The sequence below is a fragment of the Euprymna scolopes genome, chromosome 33 (genome assembly GCF_053919585.1).
Source record: "Euprymna scolopes isolate OS-2025 chromosome 33, ASM5391958v1, whole genome shotgun sequence".
Lineage (NCBI taxonomy): Eukaryota > Metazoa > Mollusca > Cephalopoda > Sepiida > Sepiolidae > Euprymna > Euprymna scolopes.
This window is the reverse complement of record NC_136514.1, coordinates 17,948,679-17,962,165: the sequence shown is the minus strand read 5'-3', so window position 1 is coordinate 17,962,165 and position 13,487 is coordinate 17,948,679.

Genomic DNA, 13,487 nt, shown 5'->3' with positions numbered 1-13,487 from the left:
TTCTTCAGGTGCATCGTGTCGAACTTGGGAAAGTTTTTGTCAAACTCAGAATTTGACCGGAATTTCGAGCGGAACCCTTTATTTACATCACAGGGGTAGAGTGCTCTTGTTCCGTCAGCCATGACTGGATAGATGTCCAAGTAATTGCAAATTACTATATTACTATTATTATATTTTATATTTTATTTTATTATATAAGATTTTCAATATTATTATAATATTTAATTATATTAATAAATATTTTTTATTATGTATCATATTTATAATTTATTATATTTGGATAGCTATATTATTACTTATCTAAACAATTGCAATTTCTTTATATTTCAAGAAGAAAATATGTCCTTTCAGTTGTCGCCCCAGCTCACGCATACTTCTTAATGTGCATATGTGTATTTTCTTCGGCTAATATTATCGCAAGCTATCTATCTTGCAGCTCTTGTTAATGCTTTTCTATGCGCGCTTTGTTGCATTGTTTCAAGTGTTGTGATGAGCCCAGAGCTCTTCATTGAGTTGAACCAATGACAATGCTTTCGTTACTCTCTCCATACATCCGTTATTCTTATTCCACAGCCTGTATTCATCCCATTGCTTATATACATGCCACAAGAAATCACGCATTGTTTATTTTTCAAATATCACAATATTGTTTTTGAATTTCATTAAAGCACCTTCCCTTGCGTTTCCAAACTTAGCTTAGCACACTTTCTGTCACAAATTTTGTAGCATTTTATCAAGAACTGCAAGGTCATAGTTCTGATTTTTTTTTTTTAGATGAGGACTGATTGTTTGTATAACTTATATTGATTGGACTATTGTTCTCATCTTAAGTGTTATTTGCGCAATGTATCGGTCGGTGTAGCCTTCGGTCTTCGTCAGGCATCTTGGAAAAAAAAAGAAGAAAAGTTACTTTTCCAAGATTCCTGACGAAGATTGGCGGCTACAAATAAAAAACTTAAGATGAGAGCAATAGTCAGATCAAAAGTTTTGAACCCTCTTCCTTTTCACCGTTTTCAAAACTATGGTCAATAGGCATTTACTCTCTTTGCGATAATCATCTTTCGTCTTTGTTAGATTTTTATATCAAGTAGCTTCATGACTTGTCTTAGGCGATTTCCATAAAAAATATTCGATACTATCAATACAAACCCCTTTGGGACAATCTTGTTCCTCAAGCAGCGAGAACGACGCATAAGGACAGTAGCATTGTTCTAGACTGGTAACGGTATGAAGGTAAAATAATATTGATTTTGGAAAGAATAGAGTCATGTTAAAAGAATAGAGTCGTGTTAAAAGAATAGAGTCATGTTAAAAGAATAGAGTCATGTTACAAGAATAGAGTCATGTAAAAAGGATAGAGTCGTGTTAAAAGAATAGAGTCGTGTTAAAAGAATAGAGTCGTGTTAATAGAATAGAGTCATGTAAAAAGGATAGAGTCGTGTTAAAAGAATAGAGTCGTGTTAAATACAATTTAATCAGTGAAATAATGAATAACATTATGGGATGAGTGAAAATAAGGAATTGCATGAACAACCGTCTGACCTTATATACACGTAGAAAGTAAACTATCTACAGTTGTGGTAGACAACAGATTTGGTTGCAAATTAGACTTTAACGATGAAATACAAAATGTTTGATCAGAAGAAAATAACTACCTGTGTGTGGCTAATTAAAGAAATACATCTTATCTTATCAGATTGGGGAAAAAAAACACAACTGAAGAATATATATATATATATATATATATATATATATATATATATATATATATAGTAAGTTATAAAATATATATGGCGATTAAGCTACACAGAATATTCCGCGTTTCATGGCGATTAAGCTACACAGAATATTCCGCGTTTCATGGCGATTAAGCTACACAGAATATTCCGCGTTTCGCTTAAGCCTGATGAATCCTAGCGTGGATGAAACGCGGAATATTCTGTGTAGCTTAATCGCCATATATATATTTTATAACTTACTACCTAGCTCTACCTACGCATTGAGCACTGTTGAAGTAAATACTTAAAGTTTACGCATAAATTTATACTTCCGTATATTAAGTTATGTGATTAAATGAAGTAGTTATATATATATATATATATATATATATATATATATATATATATATATATATATATATATATATATATTATTATTATTATTAAGAAAGAGAGACGGAGATACTGAACAAAATAAAGTTAAACTGTGTGAATAGAGAAAGAGATCAATAGAGAAAGACAAAGATGGTGCGAGTGTTTGCATGCTTGCGAGATGAATAGTAAAGGTGTTGGATAATTTTATATAGTTCTGAGTTCTGAGAGGGAAATAAATAGATTTAAATTCCTTGGATACCCCCTCACACCTAACCCGTTCCTTCCACTGACCCTAGAACTGGCATGCTCTCCTGTTCCTCATGATACTAACAGCCCCACTGCGCCAGTAGACTCACTGACCCTCACCGCACCTTCACTCGAAACCCAACTACTATTTAAATAAATCTACCCATAATTCCCAGCGCGCCTCTTGCACAAAATCCTGAAGATGTGTAAATGAGTACACGAAAAGTTAACAGTTAAAAAATCCGCTTTGAGAAGAGAACAAATCTGAGAAGCTTGTACCATACACCCATACCTCCGATGTATATACAAAAAAGATAATATGAAAAATAAAAACAAAAGAAAAATAATATAAATAAATGCTTACTATTGTCTTTAACAATGTCTGTTCAATATATATGCATACATATATATATATACGTATATAATATATATATATATACACACACACTATATATATATATATGTATATAACATTATATATATATATATATATATATATATATGTATATAACATTCTCTAATCTGCTTATCTATCACTCACACCTGTGTGTTTTCTAATTTTTAGTTAGTTTTGTCTCTGTTTTTATTTTAATTCTTTCGCCCTCAACAACTCAGTCAAATGTGCTTTGATATACACAGATATATACACATATACGCATGAATAAATAAATATATATGTACAGTGTGTGTGTGTGTGTGTGTGTGTGTGCATGTGTGTGTGTGTAAGAGAGAGAGATAGAGAGAGAGAGAGAGAGAGAGAGAGAGAGAGAGAGAGAGAGAGGAAGAATAATTGTACGGCTTTTCATTTGATACAAATGTAATTAAGGAAAAGTTTCGCTGAATTACAGCAATGGTTGACATGTTGCTAAAACCGTCGAAGAAAGTAAATATTGATTCAATAATTTTACCAATACTATTTATATGAAGCATGATTATCTCGTTTGAAAATCGATATATACCTGCTGGTATATATATATATATGTGTATATATATATATATATATATGTATATATATATATATATATATATATATATATATATATATATATATGATTGATATGTAGTTTGCTTGAAGGATTGTGTGGGATAGGTATGTAGTAGAGATTTAGAAGGCTATCACAATGCGAGGAATGAAATATAGTCGTTGTTGGTGAAAGGAGACGAAAACAAATGGCGATTTACAAATAAACAGGTACATACATATATGTCTATATATACATATATTTATTCAGTTATATCGGATACAAATTATTTATTTTTCTATTTAGTTGTGTTTATAATAATAATAATAATAATAATAATAATAATAATAATAATAATAATAATAAAGACAACTAAATAGACAGAGAATATACAAAATTAAAAAGAGCTCACGCTAAAGCAACAAGTTATAAAAATACATAAATAAAAATAAATAAAAATATATATACATACAAAAATTTTTTTTATATAAAAAAAGGAACAAAAAACATGTTAATCACCTAATCAGACCATACATAAATCCCTTCCTTACATTTGCTCCGAGGCTCCACACAGCTATACAACTTTCGCGCCATCATCTAACATGCTTTGAATCGATCTGTCACGTCCACCATTTGAAAAGGGAAGTTTTTCCGAAATTAATAATGGATATTGTCGCAGACATAATAAGTAAGACATTTGCATCCGATACAACTGTATAAATATATGTATATATATAGACATATATGTATTTATCTATTGATCTGTAAATCGCCACTTGTTTTCGTCTCCTTTCACGAACAACGTCTATATTTCATTCCTCGCATTGTGATAGCCTTCTAAATCTTTACTACATATATATATATATATATATATATATATATATATATATATACAAATGTATATACACGCATTTATATAAGTTTGTACTTGCAGTTCAAGCAAATGTCTCATAATGAACTGACTATGCTATAAATATAATAATACAATAGTATACAAGCAAATAATTAGAATATTCGCAGATCACGAATAGTAATATAGTATCTACAGAAAATTAATTCAAACATTGATACATTCATCGTAGCATTGTTATTCGATATCGCATGCTCATACTAGCAATTAAAAATATGTTTCGGAATTTGAATATATATAAAGTGTGTTGCCGCAAATACCGACATTTGACGAAAAGAAATCAAAATAAGCAATAAAAACTAACATATGTATGTACAGACACCCGATATTTTATTTAACACATTATTATCCAGTGTGACTGTCACCGCCGGAGACGTTTATCTTTAGGTGAGCACGCAACGATTCGAAGACGGTTTAATCGCTACACCTATGTCGACTTGGCCTTGTATGCAGGAGCAGAATCCTGCTGGAAGACATTGGCCGATTTCAGTCGCAGTCTAGCTCATCCAGAACTCCATACTCTTTAGCATCTTCCAATAGATTTTGGCGGAGACTGTCAGGCTCTTTTGAAAAAAAAATGTGATGGTGAGGTCCCCATCGTTAGAGATGACGCCAAGACTCGTAATAAAGAAGGGAAATTCATGATTTTACAGATCCACCTGTCGTTCTGCTTGCTGCTTGTCTGGTCCTGAATGAAGTCATTTTCACCAGAAAGCAACTTCAACATCACAGTGGACCTGTGCTGAAACTAGTTCATCAAAGCCGGGTCCTTCATCTTCCAAGTCTGCGCATTGAGAGAAATAATTTATATATATATATATATATATATATATATATATATATATATATATATATATATATATATATATATATAGTATATTACAAATATTAAAGAATTAATATTTATAAAGTTATCTCAGCCAGATGTAAAAGCTCGATAAAACCAAATAAGAGATAGAGCTTATAATACGAGCAAACAGCCAATAAAACATGCCAAAAACACTCCGAAATGAGCCAAAAACATATTTAATCTGAAAAGGAAACACCAGACAAGTAGATAGTCGCTAATCCGCGGAGCCTCGAAGAAACACCTCCGTCTCACCAGAGGGTAGGAACTAGCAAAATGCGGGATCAGATTTCGCACACAAAAGCATTTGATGAAACAACAAGTAAGTCAAAGACTCCACCTGAAAACAAAAAAAAGTGAAGCAGAGGGAATATGGTGAAGAAAAAGGCGATTACACACGAATGGACAGTCTAGTGGAAGGTAAAATCCAAATATATAATTTCAAGAAAGTTCTTTCCTTTTCGGATTAAATGTTTTTGGCTAATTTCGGAGTGTTTTTTTGCATTTTTATTGGCTGTTTGCTCGTATATATATATATATATATATATATATATATATATATATATATATATATATATATATATATATATAGTAATGAAATCAAAGGGCTGTAGTGTTTACCTGATATACACAATGGTAAACTTCAAACTAATATAAATAACAGTATTTATATATAGAAAATTTAATCCCAACCGAATAAAAAAGCTCAATACACAATACAGAGTAGAGCTTATTATAAGAGAAAGAAAATTAAAACTGTAAGTTGAAGTTTATAATCAAAATTTATTGTCCGACTGAATACTCAAAACAAAAAACAAAAACAATTTACATATATATGAAAAAGGAACACTTACTTTCTATGAACATTTTGGTCTTTATTTCAAGCCGTTACTATTCAAAGGGTATATAGCGTTTATAGCAGAGAATGAGTGCGTGTTTTATTAAACGACACATATCCGTAAGAATTTAAAAAGATATAATACTGTTTCTGTTCACCTACACCAATAAGAAAAGTGTTAAGAACACTCTAAGCAAAATAGGAATTCCAATAATATAAAACGGACATTAAAAATGACAAAACATTTCCATAAAACGCTCATATGTAATCCAAGTATGCCCTACGCCATAATTGTCATCAAATATACCTGGTGAAACTCAACGATTACTCGAGAAAAATGGCTTAATGAACATTATGGAGATATAAAAAAAATAGCAATTTCCTGAATGCAATATTCTCTTATTCCTTGGGTCCCGGATATGACCTTAAACTATAGCCGATGACGAGGCCCTACCTTGCCATTGCTCCCAGGTCCACTCTGACCCGGACTGGTAGTACCTGTTAGGGTCCTAAATATGGGTTAAATAGAAACCGACTTGAAAAAACCCAAATATATTCTATTAAAAACTTTTTCTTCAAAATCACTGGATTCGGCATTAAATAACCTGAAAAGGCTTGATATGCCATAAAACAAAACCAACCAACCAACCAACCAACCAACAATCTCTTATTCTTTGCAGCATGGCTATTCTTCGAACTTTAATTTACGTAAACTCATTAAATTCATTTTAAATAAATCTCGGCTAACACTTCTTGAATGAGCGCTCATTACAAACCATAAAATTAGGTTGTCCCAAAAGTTTGTAAACACTTGCTAAAAATGTAATTTTTAAGAAATCTTTAATTGATTTTTGTGCTTATACTGTTATAGTTATTTTCCTCTTTCTATTATAGATGGTAATTTATAAAATTGAGCTGCGAGTTTTGATTAGTTACTGCTAGAAGCGAAGTCTTTCAAACAGGAAAGCCGCGAAAGAGATTTGTACTGTTGAATGGTGATGGAAATTTGAGGGAATCGTGCACTTTGAGTTGGTTCTGACAAGTCGTGCTATCAGTGCCGATTATTACTGTAAGCAACTGCAGCGGGTCTAAGAAAAGTTGAAGCAAAAGTACCCGACTCTGATCAACCTAAAGCGCGCTGTAATGCAGCAGGACAATGCCAAACCACACACCGCCAGGAAGATCAAAGACAAGTTTGAAGAGCTGGACGGCGTTAAGGCTCTGTCACATCCAGCCGACAGTCCTGACTGTCCGACAGAGGGATGCAACATTTCGTTGATGGCTGAAGCCTAGCTAACAGTTCGGGAACTATTACGTTAGCGACTCTCTTTTGAACACTGTCCAGGAGTGAGAGACTAGTAGCAGACGCACCAGACAAATTTGACAACAATACTCCATATAAAATACTCTATACATGGGCGAATTATTGAGTATTTTCTTGCTGATTACCGGATTAAAAAAAGTATACATTTATAAATCATATATTCAAATAAATGTTTTTGTCTATTATAAGATGGTTTGGCTCTCTCATTGAAGCGGCATTCAATTAGTTTCTACTGCAGAATTAATTCGTGTCTGAATCATTGTTTTGGTTTCACGCAATTCCAAGACACATAAGCTGCATTAATTTTTCCGCAGTTATTTCCCTTACAATTAAAAATGCTTTCATTAAGCTAGCAAACCGGAAGTTTACTGCTTTTTCTGCTTTGTGGAAGCCATTGTACTGACTGACATTAGCAGTGTCGAACCTCATACATTGCAATCAATGAGAATAACCATTATATATATATATATGTTTGTGTGTGTGTGTGTGTGTATTATATAAAGACACGTATTTCATCGTCATACAACTGATCCGAGCAGCTGAACTGGCCGCGAATTGAATCTAGGGTTCCGAGTCTAGCGTTTTGACATTGAGACAATCCTCATCACTTTAAAATATACCGCATTTTTAGTAGTTGTCATTTTCTTTGTTTATTTTGCGTCGACTATTAACTATATGATTTTAGGTTCGATCCCTGACTCGGGATGCGTGCTATTCCTGCCGTACCGAAATGTTGCGATTCGGCGAAATATCTGTCTGTGGACTATATATATATATATATATATATATATATATATATATATATATATATATATATATATATATATATATAATTGTATTGATTAGAAATTATAAAGATTGGCTGCGAGAACTTCAGACAATAAGGTAAATTAGAAATTTAGAAATAACATTGATTAATTTCTTTTATTTACAGTCTTTTTCAACGTCTGGAATCTTTAATTGAGATTGCTCGCGCAAATTTGATGAAAACATCAAAATATATCTAATGCAAAAAAAACCCCAAAAACATACAGACATTCGCAAATCGCACGAAGATAACGTAACACACTTAAAAAATCGTTAAATTACATGATTGAAGCCGACTGCACCTAAATGTTTAACTTGAACAAGTGTCAATAAATTGACAAGCTGACAGATAAACAAACTCCATCCTTTTCTAAAAGAAATGGACATAAAAGATTATAAAAAAATATATATAAAGGCTGATTTTATCATGCAAATATATTACGGAAATTATGAGTATCCACCATATTCTTCGAATCTTAAACTAACAGATTATCTTTAAAAGCGAGGAAAATCATTTGGGTGATTTAAGAGACCATGTTTACTCAATATGATTTGCATGGCTCCACAATTTTCCTTACAGTGAATCGGGGTAGATCGACAGAAAAAAAGTACTGTCACATATGTATCAATATTTATGCTTGACGTAGTCGATAGTTTCTTTAATGTATCCTCAAGTTGTTTGTTCATATACCTGATGCTAAGTACACCATAAAACTTTTTTCATACTTCTGGTGTATCATGCGGAATAAACAACTTCAACCTATGGTCCATCATATGCTAGTTGCTCCCTATGAGGACAATGTCAGACACATAAGTTTTTTTAATGTTGAAAAAGTACGGAATTTCCCAAAAAGGGTACTCCGAATTTTAGACACATGCTCTTCCTCAACAGAATCAGATAGCTGAATTTCTGTAGTCGCAGTAGCGATGTGGTAGTCGAAGTTTCCATTTTCTGTGCTTCGTTGCGAAAAGATTTTCACAAATTTAATAAAATATTTTTACAAATGAATTTGAGTTTTGAAAATGATTTTTTTTGGGGGGGGGGTATCGTTTCCTCCGACTGTACACTCCACCTTTTCGCCTATGAAGAAGGAAAAGAGTATTTCTTCCAAAACTTAGCGGCGCTGATTGCATAGTCAGGGGAAAAGAAAAAGAGCACCCCTGATTATTCCACGCCTTCATGTCTCTGCTTGAACACGTAAGTTTTACGAGTTGTAACTATAAAATTAAACTATAGATTAACCTGGGGCAATTACGTACCATATTTTTGCTTTGTTGTATTCTAATTCTGGGATAAGGCATATCAGCACTTGATATAGATAACTAAAAAATTACAGCCAGTCCAGTTATCATACAACAGACCAAGAACAAATAGAATCAAACATAAAAGTAGAAAAGTTGACTCCAAACAATCATTTAGTATATTTCGTCATCATACAACTGATCCGAGCAGCTGAACTGGACGAGAATTGAACCTAGGGTTCCAAGTCTAGCGTTCTGACATTGTGCCAATCCTCATCACTTTAAAATATACCGCATTTTTAGGGATAATTCCATTCCTTTCTTTTTGATAATTCCATAATTTTTTTTATTATATTTTCACCCCTAACAAGGCACAGTGCATTTTTGAAGCAGGGGGCTACTATTAGGGACTTAATTAGCAGGGTCATTATGAAGGGAGATGAGTAGAAAGATGTTTGTTCACATTACACTTGAACTTCTGCATATCATTACAGTTGGGAAAGCAGAATCCCGGAAGGGAGTTCCAAAGACCTGCAGTTCTGGGGAAGAAACTATTGGAGTAAAAGGCTTTCTTGCACCTATGGATCTCTACTGTAAAGGGATGAGACTTAGTAGCTTGTCGGGTTTGTCGGGGTTAGTTACGTCGAGGAGGTTTGCAGTTCGTCAGAGCATTCACCATTAAAGTATTTGTAGAACAGGCAGATGGATGCAACATCTCGTCGATGGGACGGCAATTGAAGAAACATTAACAGATTAAAATAGAAATAAAGCCAAATAGTAAACTAATCATTCATTTAACAGCATAGAATATGCGTCCGCATGACTAGAAAAGAGAAAGATACAGAGAGACTATTCAACTGTCAATTGTCTTTGACAAATGTGACATACACAAGAGTTAATTCACAGCAGTCGAAAAATTTTCCAAAATGTTTCTTTCTGACTTTGGAAGAACTCTATTCAAGGTCGCCATCGCTCTCTGCGTAATCGCAGTTTCTTTGTAGCTGTGTGATGTCATCGTCTCGTTCTGAGGTATCAACATCCGACTGTCCAGTATGCACTTTTAGCTTCCACGTACCGGTATTCTGAATATTTCTTCCTGTCCCTAGACCTCACACCGGAGACCCTGTCTTCCTTTTATTGCTACTTCTCCGTCTATTTGAAGTCTTTGCAGATTTTCCACCGAAGCCAGGCTCTCTTCATACTGGTTTTCTATGGCCCTTTGTTAGTAACTCAAACACAACCGATGTACGTTCAGCTTTGATGCCCTTGCCTTCTATACACCTGTTCTCGTCCCACCAGCAATAGACATAATTACTGACTGCATCTACCTCTATTGATTCGGCCTCACTGCTACTGATGTGACACTATATCTCAGTGTCACGGTTGTTAACACACTCTTCAGCATGGCTGCGTGGTGATTTGGCCATAAGCGTAGAGAAATGCAATTCTAGAATTCCCTTTCCTTGATCGGCCTCTTTTTCGTACGGACAGCATGGGCTGAGCACGCATATTTCTGTCTCTCCGTAAATGAGAGGCAGCTCCCCTCCTCTCATCATTAGTTAGGTTAGTTAGTTTAATTTTGAAGATTCTGAAGTGTAAATTGTCTTTGTGTATATATTGTATACATTTTTGTAGAATAAATAGTTAATTATGTTTCATATATGTTAGGATTGTGTCGTGTTGTGTGTCCTTGTGTCTGCCATAAATGTCTCCATTAAACAACGAAGCGGCCCGGAGGACGAAGGAAGATTCCAATCAGAATGCCACCAGGGTGAAGATATCATCTTGAGAGAATGGGGAAGCCTCACACCCATATCCAACATCTCAGGTATGCTTTTCTTCTCGATACACAGACCCTAATGACTGGCCCATCTTCACATCTTCATGGGGCCGTTTCTAAGACATTTAATGTAACACGTGAAGCCGGTCATAAGCCAGTGACCAGCTGATCGTGTTATACTGATATGCATAAGCTCCTACAAATAATAATACACAACACATATTTTCATACAAGAAAAAAAAACTGTGTATGTATTAAGTATGGTGAGAAAACTAATCTGTTTTAGAAATTAATTTGTTTTAAAATAAGTGAATAAAATATTAATAAGTACGTGCAAATGTCAGAAATACAAAGCAAAGAAATAAAAAGAAATGGAGGGATCGAATTTACATAGGTTACGCACAATATAGATAGATGTACTTAGCTTGATGTCCATTCTGGCGACCCAGGAAGGGTTACCTAAGAGACCAGTGTCTCCAAGTAGAATGGACTAGTAATAAAAAGGAAGTATTTTATTTTTACATGGAATTCACCACTTATCAAGGCCCGGAAGCCACTCGGGAATAAGGGTTATTGCGTGTACAGTAATCAATGGGATAATATCGTAGTAATCGTTAGTAATGGAGATCTGATAAAGTGTCTTACTTAAGAGGGCGGTTTATCAGGAACTTGTTTATGTTGGACTTGAAAACATCGAAGTTGTAGTCTAAGTAGGCTTAAGAGCAAAGTGCGTTCTTTTGAGGAGCCGGCCAGTAGTTTTTTCCCCTTGTATTTAATGTAAAGGAATAAGTTTCGATCTTTATAATAATACATACGTAATCGGAATACATTATAGTATCATATGTTAGCATATCTTACGACCGGGCAACGCTGAGCGGCCTGCTAGTATTATATAATATATATATATATATATATATATATATATATATATATATATATAAGCATACATATATGTATATGTATATATATGTATGCTTATACATATACACACGCATGTATTGAATCAATAAAAGTGAGACTGCATAGCTGGTTCCACCGTTATATCTTCAGTTGTTTCAGTTTGAGTATATCCGTTACATCTTTATAATAATACATACATAATCGGAATACATTATAGTATCATATGTTAGCATATTTTACGACCGGGCAACGCTGAGCGGCCTGCTAGTATTATAATATATATATATATATAAGCATACATATATGTATATATATATATATATATATATATATATATATATATATATATATATATATATATGCTTATACATATACACACGCATGTATCGAATCAATAAAGGTGAGACTGCATAGCTGGTTCCACCGTTATATCTTCATTTGTTTCAGTTTGAGTATATCCGTTACATCTCTGCATTGTTCTGCCATTTCCCCTACAACATTAAGACGAAATTTCTAGTGTGATCCTTATGAATTTCGGAACAGTGTTTTTAAGTTTAATGGTGCGTGAAGTCAGCTAAAATACTTTAATTTAGATTTTATGCAATGGAGTAAAAAGTAAGTATAACTTTCGTGAAAATTTAGATTTTTCGATCTTTTTTAAACTTAAAAAATCGTCCTTTAAAATCAATCTATATTATACTGGCAGGCCGTCAAAATACGCTTAAATATGATATTTTGATTAATGCAGATTTTGTATGTATTATTATATTATATTGGAGCTAATATATAGTAACAATTTAAAAAGTAAAAAAAAAAAAAATGACTCGTGCGCCACTACCGAGAATCGAAACCAAAACGTTTAGCTTACGATTTACTTTTTCCTTTGACGTTAATTCCTGAGCAATGAAGATATTTTTTCTGCAAAGATAAACATTTAAACATGAACCAATAGCTATTACGTTACGCATGCATATTCCTAATGCCGTCGTTCCACCTGGAAAATTATTATTATTTTTTACTTTTCACACTTTTGCACCGATTTTTCCCGTCTAAAATCCAGACAGAAAGTTGAGCATGGGTTTGAATACCCATAATATTAAGTATACCAAAAATTGAATTTGGTAGGCAAAATTTTTCAAACAAATATATGTACGCATACATAAATATACATAGAAAGAAGTTTGTGTTTACTTCTTACGTAAATATTACGCAAGGATAAATCATGTAGAATATCTGCATGAATATAATTACACGTAATAGTTAACTAAAGATGATCATTCCATAAGAAAACCGAAAAAAAAACTGATAGGGAATTGATTAAAATGAATTTTTAAAAGAATATGCAAATTAGCTAGATATTTTGCAGATGAATGAAAAGTGTATTACAAAGTTGTATTTTCTTTTTAAATAAACAGAAAAAAGGCGAAGCTTTTTTTTCTTCGTGGTGTTCGGGCCAAAATCTTTTTTCTGCTATCAAAGTGTAGTATCTGTTCCGGCAGATGCTGCACTTAAGATAATTTGTACCAGTCAATGGAGGG